Source organism: Pseudorasbora parva, chromosome 6, assembly GCF_024679245.1.
Source record: "Pseudorasbora parva isolate DD20220531a chromosome 6, ASM2467924v1, whole genome shotgun sequence".
Classification (NCBI taxonomy): Eukaryota; Metazoa; Chordata; class Actinopteri; order Cypriniformes; family Gobionidae; genus Pseudorasbora; species Pseudorasbora parva.
In genome coordinates, this window is record NC_090177.1 from 27,326,871 (window position 1) to 27,338,142 (window position 11,272).

Here is an 11,272-nt window from a genome sequence, read left to right on the forward strand (position 1 = left end):
AGTAACATGTCCCAGAGTCAGCAGCTCCAGTGGCGCAATCGGTCAGCCCGCGGTACTTATACGGCTGTACAGAGCAGAACAATGCCGAGGTTGTGAGTTCGAGCCTCACCTGGAGCATGGTTTTAGAAAGCAAGACATGTTATAGAAGCAAATCATTTCAGGGTTTTACTTGAAAGATTGTTTGAGCATTGCATGGCTGTCAGCAATTAGAAAAATTCTCCAAAAAGTGAAGCAAAAGTTCTAACATTATTTCGTCATTGTTCATTAAAAGAGAGATCAAGGGCTAATGGATAGCATAGCATTTTATTGGACAGGTATCTTCAATAGAGGTACACAATTGGTAGAATGTGTAGTAAACAATCGTCATGAGAGGCTTACGGGTAGAATTTGTGTAATCAGGCTTAGTAGCCTAGATTTAAAATGCACCGATTGTGTTCTGTTTTCTCACATGGGGTTTAGTAACAAGTCCCAGAGTCAGCCGCTCCAGTGGCGCAATCGGTCAGCGCGCGGTACTTATAAGGCAGTACACAGCAGAGCAATGCCGAGGTTGTGAGTTCGAGCCTCACCTGGAGCATGGTTTTAGAAAGCAAGAGATGTTATAGAAGCAAATCATTTCAGAGTCTTAGTTAAAAGATTGTTTGAGCATTGCATGGCTGTCAGCAATTAGAAAAATTCTCCAAAAAGTGAAGCAAAAGTTCTAACATTATTTCGTCATTGTTCATTAAAAGAGAGATCAAGGGCTATTGGATAGCATAGCATTTTATTGGACAGGTATCTTCAATAGAGGTACACAATTGGTAGAATGTGTAGTAAACAATCGTCATGAGAGGCTTACGGGTAGAATTTGTGTAATCAGGCTTAGTAGCCTAGATTTAAAATGCACCGATTGTGTTCTGTTTTCTTACATGGGGTTTAGTAACAAGTCCCAGAGTCAGCCGCTCCAGTGGCGCAATCGGTCAGCGCGGGGTACTTATAAGACAGTACAGAGCAGAGCAATGCCGAGGTTGTGAGTTTGAGCCTCACCTGGAGCATGGTTTTAGAAAGCAAGAGATGTTATAGAAGCAAATCATTTCAGGGTCTTACCTGAAAGATTGTTTGAGCATTGCATGGTTGTCAGCAATTAGAAAAATTCTTAAAAAAGTGAAGCAAAAGTTCTAACATTATTTCGTCATTGTTCTTTAAAAGAGAGATCAAGGGCTAATGGATAGCATAGCATTTTATTGGACAGGTATCTTCAATAGAGGTACACAATTGGTAGAATGTGTAGTAAACAATCGTCATGAGAGGCTTACGGGTAGAATTTGTGTAATCAGGCTTAGTAGCCTAGATTTAAAATGCACCGATTGTGTTCTGTTTTCTCACATGGGGTTTAGTAACAAGTCCCAGAGTCAGCCGCTCCAGTGGCGCAATCGGTTAGCGCGCGGTACTTATAAAGCAGTACACAGCAGAGCAATGCCGAGGTTGTGAGTTCGAGCCTCACCTGGAGCATGGTTTTAGAAAGCAAGAGATGTTATAGAAGCAAATCATTTCAGAGTCTTACTTAAAAGATTGTTTGAGCATTGCATGGCTGTCAGCAATTAGAAAAATTCTTCAAAAAGTGAAGCAAAAGTTCTAACATTATTTCGTCATTGTTCATTAAAAGAGAGTTCAAGGGCTAATGGATACCATTGTGTTCTGTTTTCTCACATGGGGTTTAGTAACATGTCCCAGAGTCAGCCGCTCCAGTGGCGCAATCGGTCAGCGCGCGGTACTTATAAGGCAGTACACAGCGGAGCAATGCTGAGGTTGTGAGTTCGAGCCTCACCTGGAGCATGGTTTTAGAAAGCAAGAGATGTTATAGAAGCAAGTCATTTCAGAGTCTTAGTTAAAAGATTGTTTGAGCATTGCATGGCTGTCAGCAATTAGAAAAATTCTCAAAAAAGTGAAGCAAAAGTTCTAACATTATTTCGTCATTGTTCATTAAAAGAGAGATCAAGGGCTAATGGATAGCATAGCATTTTATTGGACAGGTATCTTCAATAAAGGTACACAATTGGTAGAATGTGTAGTAAACAATCGTCATGAGAGGCTTACGGGTAGAATTTGTGTAATCAGGCTTAGTAGCCTAGATTTAAAATGCACTGATTGTGTTCTGTTTTATCACATGGTGTTTAGTAACATGTCCCAGAGTCAGCCGCTCCAGTGGCGCAATCGGTCAACGCGCAGTACTTATAAGGCAGTACACATTCGAGCTATGCCAAGGTTGTGAGTTCGATTCTCACCTGGAGCATGGTTTTAGAAAGCAAGAGATGTTATAGAAGCAAGTCATTTCAGAGTCTTACTTTAAAGATTGTTTGAGTATTGGATGGCTGTCATCAATTAAAAGAGTTATCAGAAAGTAATGCAAAAGGTCTAACACTATATGTTCATTGTTCATTAAAAGAGAGTTCCAGTGCTATTGGATAGCCCAGTGTTTTATTGGACAGGTATCTTCAATAGAGGTACACAATTGGTAGAATGTGTAGTAAACATTCGTCATGAGAGGCTTACGGGTAGAGTTTGTGTAATCAGGCTTAGTAGCCTAGAATTAAAATGCACCGATTGTGTTCTGTTTTCTCACATGGTGTTTAGTAACATGTCCCAGAGTCAGCAGCTCCAGTGGCGCAATCGGTCAGCGCGCGGTACTTATAAGGCAGTACACAGCAGAGCAATGCCGAGGTTGTGAGTTCGAGCCTCACCTTGAGCTAAGTTTTAGAAAGCAAGAGATGTTATAGAAGCAAATCATTTCAGAGTCTTACTTGAAAGATTGTCTGAGCATTGCATGGCTGTCAGCAATTAGAAAAATTCTCCAAAAAGTGAAGCAAAAGTTCTAACATTATTTCGTCATTGTTCATTAAAAGAGAGATCAAGGGCTAATGGATAGCATAGCATTTTATTGGACAGGTATCTTCAATAGAGGTACACAATTGGTAGAATGTGTAGTAAACAATCGTCATGAGAGGCTTACGGGTAGAATTTGTGTAATCAGGCTTAGTAGCCTAGATTTAAAATGCACCGATTGTGTTCTGTTTTCTCACATGGTGTTTAGTAACATGTCGCAGAGTCAGCCGCTCCAGTGGCGCGATCGGTCAGCGCGCGGTACTTATAAGGCAGAGCAATGCCGAGGTTGTGAGTTCGAGCCTCACCTGGAGCATGGTTTTAGAAAGCAAGAGATGTTATAGAAGCAAGTCATTTCAGAGTCTTACTTGAAAGATTGTTTGAGCATTGCATGGCTGTCAGCAATTAGAAAAATTCTCAAAAAAAGTGAAGCTTAAGTTCTAACATTATTTCGTCATTCTTCATTAAAAGAGAGATCAAGGGCTAATGGATAGCATAGCATTTTATTGGACAGGTATCTTCAATAGAGGTACACAATTGGTAGAATGTGTAGTAAACAATCGTCATGAGAGGCTTACAGGTAGAATTTGTGTAATCAGGCTTAGTAGCCTAGATTTAAAATGCACCGATTGTGTTCTGTTTTCTCACATGGTGTTTAGTAACATGTCCCAAAGTCAGCAGCTCCAGTGGCGCAATCGGTCAGCGTGCAGTACTTATAAGGCAGTACACAGCCGAGCTATGCCAAGGTTGTGAGTTCGAGCCTCACCTGGAGCATGGTTTTAGAAAGCAAGAGATGTTATAGAAGCAAGTCATTTCAGAGTCTTACTTGAAAGATTGTTTGAGCATTGCATGGCTGTCAGCAATTAGAAAAATTCTCCAAAAAGTGAAGCAAAAGTTCTAACATTATTTCGTCATTGTTCATTAAAAGAGAGATCAAGGGCTATTGGATAGCATAGCATTTTATTGGACAGGTATCTTCAATAGAGGTACACAATTGGTAGAATGTGTAGTAAACAATCGTCATGAGAGGCTTACGGGTAGAATTTGTGTAATCAGGCTTAGTAGCCTAGATTTAAAATGCACCGATTGTGTTCTGTTTTCTCACATGGTGTTTAGTAAAATGTCCCAGAGTCAGCCGCTCCAGTGTCGCAATCGGTCAGCGCGCGGTACTTATAAGGCAGTACACAGCAGAGCAATGCCGTGGTTGTGAGTTCGAGCCTCACCTGGAGCATGGTTTTAGAAAGCAAGAGATGTTATAGAAGCAAATCATTTCAGAGTCTTAGTTAAAAGATTGTTTGAGCATTGCATGGCTGTCAGCAATTAGAAAAATTCTCCAAAAAGTGAAGCAAAAGTTCTAACATTATTTCGTCATTGTTCATTAAAAGAGAGATCAAGGGCTATTGGATAGCATAGCATTTTATTGGACAGGTATCTTCAATAGAGGTACACAATTGGTAGAATGTGTAGTAAACAATCGTCATGAGAGGCTTACGGGTAGAATTTGTGTAATCAGGCTTAGTAGCCTAGATTTAAAATGCACCGATTGTGTTCTGTTTTCTCACATGGTGTTTAGTAACATGTCCCAAAGTCAGCAGCTCCAGTGGCGCAATCGGTCAGCGCGCAGTACTTATAAGGCAGTACACAGCCGAGCTATGCCAAGGTTGTGAGTTCGAGCCTCACCTGGAGCGTGGTTTTAGAAAGCAAGAGATGTTATAGAAGCAAGTCATTTCAGAGTCTTACTTGAAAGATTGTTTGAGCATTGCATGGCTGTCAGCAATTAGAAAAATTATTAAAAAAGTGAAGCAAAAGTTCTAACATTATTTCGTCATTGTTCATTAAAAGAGAGATCAAGGGCTAATGGATAGCATAGCATTTTATTGGACAGGTATCTTCAATAGAGGTACACAATTGGTAGAATGTGTAGTAAACAATCGTCATGAGAGGCTTACGGGTAGAATTTGTGTAATCAGGCTTAGTAGCCTAGATTTAAAATGCACCGATTGTGTTCTGTTTTCTCACATGGGGTTTAGTAACAAGTCCCAAAGTCAGCCGCTCCAGTAGCGCAATCGGTTAGCGCGCGGTACTTATAAAGCAGTACACAGCAGAGCAATGCCGAGGTTGTGAGTTCGAGCCTCACCTGGAGCATGGTTTTAGAAAGCAAGAGATGTTATAGAAGCAAATAATTTCAGAGTCTTACTTAAAAGATTGTTTGAGCATTGCATGGCTGTCAGCAATTAGAAAAAATCTTAAAAAAGTGAAGCAAAAGTTCTAACATTATTTCGTCATTGTTCATTAAAAGAGAGTTCAAGGGCTAATGGATACCATTGTGTTCTGTTTTCTCACATGGGGTTTAGTAACATGTCCCAGAGTCAGCCGCTCCAGTGGCGCAATCGGTCAGCGCGCGGTACTTATAAGGCAGTACACAGCAGAGCAATGCCGAGGTTGTGAGTTCGAGCCTCACCTGGAGCATGTTTTTAGAAAGCAAGAGATGTTATAGAAGCAAGTCGTTTCAGAGTCTTAGTTAAAAGATTGTTTGAGCATTGCATGGCTGTCAGCAATTAGAAAAATTCTCCAAAAAGTGAAGCAAAAGTTCTAACATTATTTCGTCATTGTTCATTAAAAGAGAGATCAAGGGCTATTGGATAGCATAGCATTTTATTGGACAGGTATCTTCAATAGAGGTACACAATTGGTAGAATGTGTAGTAAACAATCGTCATGAGAGGCTTACGGGTAGAATTTGTGTAATCAGGCTTAGTAGCCTAGATTTAAAATGCACCGATTGTGTTCTGTTTTCTCACATGGTGTTTAGTAACATTCCTAGAGTCAGCCGCTCCAGTGGCGCAATCGGTCAGCACACGGTACTTATAAGGCAGTACACAGCAGAGCAATGCCGAGGTTGTGAGTTCGAGCCTCACCTGGAGCATGGTTTTAGAAAGCAAGAGATGTTATAGAAGCAAGTCATTTCAGAGTCTTACTTTAAAGATTGTTTGAGTATTGGATGGCTGTCATCAATTAAAAGAGTTATCAGAAAGTAATGCAAAAGGTCTAACACTATATGTTCATTGTTCATTAAAAGAGAGTTCCAGTGCTATTGGATAGCCCAGTGTTTTATTGGACAGGTATCTTCAATAGAGGTACACAATTGGTAGAATGTGTAGTAAACATTCGTCATGAGAGGCTTACGGGTAGAGTTTGTGTAATGAGGCTTAGTAGCCTAGAATTAAAATGCACCGATTGTGTTCTGTTTTCTCACATGGTGTTTAGTAACATGTCCCAGAGTCAGCTGCTCCAGTGGCGCAATCGGTCAGCGCGCGGTACTTATAAGGCAGTACACAGCAGAGCAATGCCGAGGTTGTGAGTTCGAGCCTCACCTGGAGCATGGTTTTAGAAAGCAAGAGATGTTATAGAAGCAAGTCATTTCAGAGTCTTACTTTAAAGATTGTTTGAGTATTGGATGGCTGTCATCAATTAAAAGAGTTATCAGAAAGTAATGCAAAAGGTCTAACACTATATGTTCATTGTTCATTAAAAGAGAGTTCCAGTGCTATTGGATAGCCCAGTGTTTTATTGGACAGGTATCTTCAATAGAGGTACACAATTGGTAGAATGTGTAGTAAACATTCGTCATGAGAGGCTTACGGGTAGAGTTTGTGTAATCAGGCTTAGTAGCCTAGATTTAAAATGCACCGATTGTGTTCTGTTTTCTCACATGGTGTTTAGTAAAATGTCCCAGAGTCAGCCGCTCCAGTGGCGCAATCGGTCAGCGCGCGGTACTTATAAGGCAGTACACAGCAGAGCAATGCCGAGGTTGTGAGTTCGAGCCTCACCTGGAGCATGGTTTTAGAAAGCAAGAGATGTTATAGAATCAAGTCATTTCATAGTCTTAGTTAAAAGATTGTTTGAGCATTGCATGGCTGTCAGCAATTAGAAAAATTCTCAAAAAAGTGAAGCAAAAGTTCTAACATTATTTCGTCATTGTTCATTAAAAGAGAGATCAAGGGCTAATGGATAGCATAGCATTTTATTGGACAGGTATCTTCAATAGAGGTACACAATTGGTAGAATGTGTAGTAAACAATCGTCATGAGAGGCTTACGGGTAGAATTTGTGTAATCAGGCTTAGTAGCCTAGATTTAAAATGCACCGATTGTGTTCTGTTTTCTCACATGGTGTTTAGTAACATGTCCCAGAGTCAGCCGCTCCAGTGGCGCAATCGGTCAGCGCGCGGTACTTATAAGGCAGTACACAGCAGAGCAATGCTGAGGTTGTGAGTTCGAGCCTCACCTGGAGCATGGTTTTAGAAAGCAAGAGATGTTATAGAAGCAAGTCATTTCAGAGTCTTACTTTAAAGATTGTTTGAGTATTGGATGGCTGTCATCAATTAAAAGAGTTATCAGAAAGTAATGCAAAAGGTCTAACACTATATGTTCATTGTTCATTAAAAGAGAGTTCCAGTGCTATTGGATAGCCCAGTGTTTTATTGGACAGGTATCTTCAATAGAGGTACACAATTGGTAGAATGTGTAGTAAACATTTGTCATGAGAGGCTTACGGGTAGAGTTTGCGTAATCAGGCTTAGTAGCCTAGAATTAAAATGCACCGATTGTGTTCTGTTTTCTCACATGGTGTTTAGTAACATGTCCCAGAGTCAGCAGCTCCAGTGGCGCAATCGGTCAGCCCGCGGTACTTATAAGGCAGTACAGAGCAGAACAATGCCGAGGTTGTGAGTTCGAGCCTCACCTGGAGCATGGTTTTAGAAAGCAAGAGATGTTATAGAAGCAAATCATTTCAGAGTCTTACTTGAAAGATTGTTTGAGCATTGCATGGCTGTCAGCAATTAGAAAAATTCTCCAAAAAGTGAAGCAAAAGTTCTAACATTATTTCGTCATTGTTCATTAAAAGAGAGATCAAGGGCTAATGGATAGCATAGCATTTTATTGGACAGGTATCTTCAATAGAGGTACACAATTGGTAGAATGTGTAGTAAACAATCGTCATGAGAGGCTTACGGGTAGAATTTGTGTAATCAGGCTTAGTAGCCTAGATTTAAAATGCACCGATTGTGTTCTGTTTTCTCACATGGTGTTTAGTAAAATGTCCCAGAGTCAGCCGCTCCAGTGGCGCAATCGGTCAGCGCGCGGTACTTATAAGGCAGTACACAGCAGAGCAATGCCGAGGTTGTGAGTTCGAGCCTCAGCTGGAGCATGGTTTTAGAAAGCAAGAGATCTTATAGAATCAAGTCATTTCAGAGTCTTAGTTAAAAGATTGTTTGAGCATTGCATGGCTGTCAGCAATTAGAAAAATTCTCAAAAAAGTGAAGCAAAAGTTCTAACATTATTTCGTCATTGTTCATTAAAAGAGAGATCAAGGGCTAATGGATAGCATAGCATTTTATTGGACAGGTATCTTCAATAAAGGTACACAATTGGTAGAATGTGTAGTAAACAATCGTCATGAGAGGCTTACGGGTAGAATTTGTGTAATCAGGCTTAGTAGCCTAGATTTAAAATGCACTGATTGTGTTCTGTTTTATCACATGGTGTTTAGTAACATGTCCCAGAGGCAGCCGCTCCAGTGGCGCAATCGGTCAGCGCGCAGTACTTATAAGGCAGTACACAGCCGAGCTATGCCAAGGTTGTGAGTTCGAGCCTCACCTGGAGCATGGTTTTAGAAAGCAAGAGATGTTATAGAAGCAAGTCATTTCAGAGTCTTACTTGAAAGATTGTTTGAGCATTGCATGGCTGTCAGCAATTAGAAAAATTCTCCAAAAAGTGAAGCAAAATTTCTAACATTATTTCGTCATTGTTCATTAAAAGAGAGATCAAGGGCTATTGGATAGCATAGCATTTTATTGGACAGGTATCTTCAATAGAGGTACACAACTGGTAGAATGTGTAGTAAACAATCGTCATGAGAGGCTTACGGGTAGAATTTGTGTAATCAGGCTTAGTAGCCTAGATTTAAAATGCACCGATTGTGTTCTGTTTTCTCACATGGTGTTTAGTAACATGTCCCAGAGTCAGCCGCTCCAGTGGCGCAATCGGTCAGCGCGCGGTACTTATAAGGCAGTACACAGCAGAGCAATGCCGAGGTTGTGAGTTCGAGCCTCACCTGGAGCATGGTTTTAGAAAGCAAGAGATGTTATAGAAGCAAGTCATTTCAGAGTCTTACTTTAAAGATTGTTTGAGTATTGGATGGCTGTCATCAATTAAAAGAGTTATCAGAAAGTAATGCAAAAGGTCTAACACTATATGTTCATTGTTCATTAAAAGAGAGTTCCAGTGATATTGGATAGCCCAGTGTTTTATTGGACAGGTATCTTCAATAGAGGTACACAATTGGTAGAATGTGTAGTAAACATTTGTCATGAGAGGCTTACGGGTAGAGTTTGCGTAATCAGGCTTAGTAGCCTAGAATTAAAATGCACCGATTGTGTTCTGTTTTCTCACATGGTGTTTAGTAACATGTCCCAGAGTCAGCAGCTCCAGTGGCGCAATCGGTCAGCCCGCGGTACTTATAAGGCAGTACAGAGCAGAACAATGCCGAGGTTGTGAGTTCGAGCCTCACCTGGAGCATGGTTTTAGAAAGCAAGACATGTTATAGAAGCAAATCATTTCAGGGTCTTACTTGAAAGATTGTTTGAGCATTGCATGGCTGTCAGCAATTAGAAAAATTCTCAAAAAAGTGAAGCAAAAGTTCTAACATTATTTCGTCATTGTTCATTAAAAGAGAGATCAAGGGCTAATGGATAGCATAGCATTTTATTGGACAGGTATCTTCAATAGAGGTACACAATTGGTAGAATGTGTAGTAAACAATCGTCATGAGAGGCTTACGGGTAGAATTTGTGTAATCAGGCTTAGTAGCCTAGATTTAAAATGCACCGATTGTGTTCTGTTTTCTCACATGGGGTTTAGTAACAAGTCCCAGAGTCAGCCGCTCCAGTGGCGCAATCGGTCAGCGCGCGGTACTTATAAGGCAGTACACAGCAGAGCAATGCCGAGGTTGTGAGTTCGAGCCTCACCTGGAGCATGGTTTTAGAAAGCAAGAGATGTTATAGAAGCAAATCATTTCAGAGTCTTAGTTAAAAGATTGTTTGAGCATTGCATGGCTGTCAGCAATTAGAAAAATTCTCCAAAAAGTGAAGCAAAAGTTCTAACATTATTTCGTCATTGTTCATTAAAAGAGAGATCAAGGGCTATTGGATAGCATAGCATTTTATTGGACAGGTATCTTCAATAGAGGTACACAATTGGTAGAATGTGTAGTAAACAATCGTCATGAGAGGCTTACGGGTAGAATTTGTGTAATCAGGCTTAGTAGCCTAGATTTAAAATGCACCGATTGTGTTCTGTTTTCTTACATGGGGTTTAGTAACAAGTCCCAGAGTCAGCCGCTCCAGTGGCGCAATCGGTCAGCGCGGGGTACTTATAAGACAGTACAGAGCAGAGCAATGCCGAGGTTGTGAGTTTGAGCCTCACCTGGAGCATGGTTTTAGAAAGCAAGAGATGTTATAGAAGCAAATCATTTCAGGGTCTTACCTGAAAGATTGTTTGAGCATTGCATGGTTGTCAGCAATTAGAAAAATTCTTAAAAAAGTGAAGCAAAAGTTCTAACATTATTTCGTCATTGTTCATTAAAAGAGAGATCAAGGGCTAATGGATAGCATAGCATTTTATTGGACAGGTATCTTCAATAGAGGTACACAATTGGTAGAATGTGTAGTAAACAATCGTCATGAGAGGCTTACGGGTAGAATTTGTGTAATCAGGCTTAGTAGCCTAGATTTAAAATGCACCGATTGTGTTCTGTTTTCTCACATGGTGTTTAGTAACATGTCCCAAAGGCAGCAGCTCCAGTGGCGCAATCGGTCAGCGCGCAGTACTTATAAGGCAGTACACAGCCGAGCTATGCCAAGGTTGTGAGTTCGAGCCTCACCTGGAGCGTGGTTTTAGAAAGCAAGAGATATTATAGAAGCAAGTCATTTCAGAGTCTTACTTGAAAGATTGTTTGAGCATTGCATGGCTGTCAGCAATTAGAAAAATTATTAAAAAAGTGAAGCAAAAGTTCTAACATTATTTCGTCATTGTTCATTAAAAGAGAGATCAAGGGCTAATGGATAGCATAGCATTTTATTGGACAGGTATCTTCAATAGAGGTACACAATTGGTAGAATGTGTAGTAAACAATCGTCATGAGAGGCTTACGGGTAGAATTTGTGTAATCAGGCTTAGTAGCCTAGATTTAAAATGCACCGATTGTGTTCTGTTTTCTCACATGGGGTTTAGTAACAAGTCCCAAAGTCAGCCGCTCCAGTAGCGCAATCGGTTAGCGCGCGGTACTTATAAAGCAGTACACAGCAGAGCAATGCCGAGGTTGTGAGTTCGAGCCTCACCTGGAGCATGGTTTTAGAA

The 11,272-nt window shown here is 40.6% G+C and overlaps 26 non-coding genes across 26 annotated transcripts; all 26 read left to right on the top strand.

Annotated features, from left to right (window-relative positions):
• The first annotated feature begins 23 nt into the window (after positions 1 to 23).
• trnai-uau (transfer RNA isoleucine (anticodon UAU)) lies at positions 24 to 117 on the top strand. The gene is made up of 2 exons: positions 24 to 61; positions 82 to 117. It is a non-coding gene; the product is annotated as a tRNA-Ile (tRNA).
• Positions 118 to 480: 363 nt separating this feature from the next.
• trnai-uau (transfer RNA isoleucine (anticodon UAU)) lies at positions 481 to 574 on the top strand. The gene is made up of 2 exons: positions 481 to 518; positions 539 to 574. It is a non-coding gene; the product is annotated as a tRNA-Ile (tRNA).
• Positions 575 to 937: 363 nt separating this feature from the next.
• On the top strand, positions 938 to 1,031 carry trnai-uau (transfer RNA isoleucine (anticodon UAU)). The gene is made up of 2 exons: positions 938 to 975; positions 996 to 1,031. It is a non-coding gene; the product is annotated as a tRNA-Ile (tRNA).
• Positions 1,032 to 1,394: 363 nt separating this feature from the next.
• trnai-uau (transfer RNA isoleucine (anticodon UAU)) lies at positions 1,395 to 1,488 on the top strand. Its single transcript has 2 exons — positions 1,395 to 1,432; positions 1,453 to 1,488. It is a non-coding gene; the product is annotated as a tRNA-Ile (tRNA).
• Positions 1,489 to 1,718: 230 nt separating this feature from the next.
• trnai-uau (transfer RNA isoleucine (anticodon UAU)) lies at positions 1,719 to 1,812 on the top strand. The gene is made up of 2 exons: positions 1,719 to 1,756; positions 1,777 to 1,812. It is a non-coding gene; the product is annotated as a tRNA-Ile (tRNA).
• A 363-nt stretch (positions 1,813 to 2,175) lies between these two features.
• trnai-uau (transfer RNA isoleucine (anticodon UAU)) lies at positions 2,176 to 2,269 on the top strand. Its single transcript has 2 exons — positions 2,176 to 2,213; positions 2,234 to 2,269. It is a non-coding gene; the product is annotated as a tRNA-Ile (tRNA).
• A 362-nt stretch (positions 2,270 to 2,631) lies between these two features.
• Positions 2,632 to 2,725, top strand: trnai-uau (transfer RNA isoleucine (anticodon UAU)). Its single transcript has 2 exons — positions 2,632 to 2,669; positions 2,690 to 2,725. It is a non-coding gene; the product is annotated as a tRNA-Ile (tRNA).
• Positions 2,726 to 3,088: 363 nt separating this feature from the next.
• Positions 3,089 to 3,172, top strand: trnai-uau (transfer RNA isoleucine (anticodon UAU)). Its single transcript is given in 2 exon segments — positions 3,089 to 3,126; positions 3,137 to 3,172. It is a non-coding gene; the product is annotated as a tRNA-Ile (tRNA).
• A 364-nt stretch (positions 3,173 to 3,536) lies between these two features.
• On the top strand, positions 3,537 to 3,630 carry trnai-uau (transfer RNA isoleucine (anticodon UAU)). Its single transcript has 2 exons — positions 3,537 to 3,574; positions 3,595 to 3,630. It is a non-coding gene; the product is annotated as a tRNA-Ile (tRNA).
• A 363-nt stretch (positions 3,631 to 3,993) lies between these two features.
• trnai-uau (transfer RNA isoleucine (anticodon UAU)) lies at positions 3,994 to 4,087 on the top strand. Its single transcript has 2 exons — positions 3,994 to 4,031; positions 4,052 to 4,087. It is a non-coding gene; the product is annotated as a tRNA-Ile (tRNA).
• Positions 4,088 to 4,450: 363 nt separating this feature from the next.
• On the top strand, positions 4,451 to 4,544 carry trnai-uau (transfer RNA isoleucine (anticodon UAU)). Its single transcript has 2 exons — positions 4,451 to 4,488; positions 4,509 to 4,544. It is a non-coding gene; the product is annotated as a tRNA-Ile (tRNA).
• A 363-nt stretch (positions 4,545 to 4,907) lies between these two features.
• trnai-uau (transfer RNA isoleucine (anticodon UAU)) lies at positions 4,908 to 5,001 on the top strand. Its single transcript has 2 exons — positions 4,908 to 4,945; positions 4,966 to 5,001. It is a non-coding gene; the product is annotated as a tRNA-Ile (tRNA).
• Positions 5,002 to 5,231: 230 nt separating this feature from the next.
• trnai-uau (transfer RNA isoleucine (anticodon UAU)) lies at positions 5,232 to 5,325 on the top strand. The gene is made up of 2 exons: positions 5,232 to 5,269; positions 5,290 to 5,325. It is a non-coding gene; the product is annotated as a tRNA-Ile (tRNA).
• Positions 5,326 to 5,687: 362 nt separating this feature from the next.
• trnai-uau (transfer RNA isoleucine (anticodon UAU)) lies at positions 5,688 to 5,781 on the top strand. Its single transcript has 2 exons — positions 5,688 to 5,725; positions 5,746 to 5,781. It is a non-coding gene; the product is annotated as a tRNA-Ile (tRNA).
• Positions 5,782 to 6,143: 362 nt separating this feature from the next.
• Positions 6,144 to 6,237, top strand: trnai-uau (transfer RNA isoleucine (anticodon UAU)). Its single transcript has 2 exons — positions 6,144 to 6,181; positions 6,202 to 6,237. It is a non-coding gene; the product is annotated as a tRNA-Ile (tRNA).
• Positions 6,238 to 6,599: 362 nt separating this feature from the next.
• Positions 6,600 to 6,693, top strand: trnai-uau (transfer RNA isoleucine (anticodon UAU)). Its single transcript has 2 exons — positions 6,600 to 6,637; positions 6,658 to 6,693. It is a non-coding gene; the product is annotated as a tRNA-Ile (tRNA).
• Positions 6,694 to 7,056: 363 nt separating this feature from the next.
• On the top strand, positions 7,057 to 7,150 carry trnai-uau (transfer RNA isoleucine (anticodon UAU)). The gene is made up of 2 exons: positions 7,057 to 7,094; positions 7,115 to 7,150. It is a non-coding gene; the product is annotated as a tRNA-Ile (tRNA).
• A 362-nt stretch (positions 7,151 to 7,512) lies between these two features.
• trnai-uau (transfer RNA isoleucine (anticodon UAU)) lies at positions 7,513 to 7,606 on the top strand. The gene is made up of 2 exons: positions 7,513 to 7,550; positions 7,571 to 7,606. It is a non-coding gene; the product is annotated as a tRNA-Ile (tRNA).
• A 363-nt stretch (positions 7,607 to 7,969) lies between these two features.
• trnai-uau (transfer RNA isoleucine (anticodon UAU)) lies at positions 7,970 to 8,063 on the top strand. Its single transcript has 2 exons — positions 7,970 to 8,007; positions 8,028 to 8,063. It is a non-coding gene; the product is annotated as a tRNA-Ile (tRNA).
• Positions 8,064 to 8,426: 363 nt separating this feature from the next.
• Positions 8,427 to 8,520, top strand: trnai-uau (transfer RNA isoleucine (anticodon UAU)). The gene is made up of 2 exons: positions 8,427 to 8,464; positions 8,485 to 8,520. It is a non-coding gene; the product is annotated as a tRNA-Ile (tRNA).
• A 363-nt stretch (positions 8,521 to 8,883) lies between these two features.
• trnai-uau (transfer RNA isoleucine (anticodon UAU)) lies at positions 8,884 to 8,977 on the top strand. The gene is made up of 2 exons: positions 8,884 to 8,921; positions 8,942 to 8,977. It is a non-coding gene; the product is annotated as a tRNA-Ile (tRNA).
• Positions 8,978 to 9,339: 362 nt separating this feature from the next.
• trnai-uau (transfer RNA isoleucine (anticodon UAU)) lies at positions 9,340 to 9,433 on the top strand. The gene is made up of 2 exons: positions 9,340 to 9,377; positions 9,398 to 9,433. It is a non-coding gene; the product is annotated as a tRNA-Ile (tRNA).
• Positions 9,434 to 9,796: 363 nt separating this feature from the next.
• On the top strand, positions 9,797 to 9,890 carry trnai-uau (transfer RNA isoleucine (anticodon UAU)). Its single transcript has 2 exons — positions 9,797 to 9,834; positions 9,855 to 9,890. It is a non-coding gene; the product is annotated as a tRNA-Ile (tRNA).
• Positions 9,891 to 10,253: 363 nt separating this feature from the next.
• trnai-uau (transfer RNA isoleucine (anticodon UAU)) lies at positions 10,254 to 10,347 on the top strand. Its single transcript has 2 exons — positions 10,254 to 10,291; positions 10,312 to 10,347. It is a non-coding gene; the product is annotated as a tRNA-Ile (tRNA).
• A 363-nt stretch (positions 10,348 to 10,710) lies between these two features.
• On the top strand, positions 10,711 to 10,804 carry trnai-uau (transfer RNA isoleucine (anticodon UAU)). Its single transcript has 2 exons — positions 10,711 to 10,748; positions 10,769 to 10,804. It is a non-coding gene; the product is annotated as a tRNA-Ile (tRNA).
• Positions 10,805 to 11,167: 363 nt separating this feature from the next.
• Positions 11,168 to 11,261, top strand: trnai-uau (transfer RNA isoleucine (anticodon UAU)). The gene is made up of 2 exons: positions 11,168 to 11,205; positions 11,226 to 11,261. It is a non-coding gene; the product is annotated as a tRNA-Ile (tRNA).
• Positions 11,262 to 11,272: the final 11 nt, after the last annotated feature.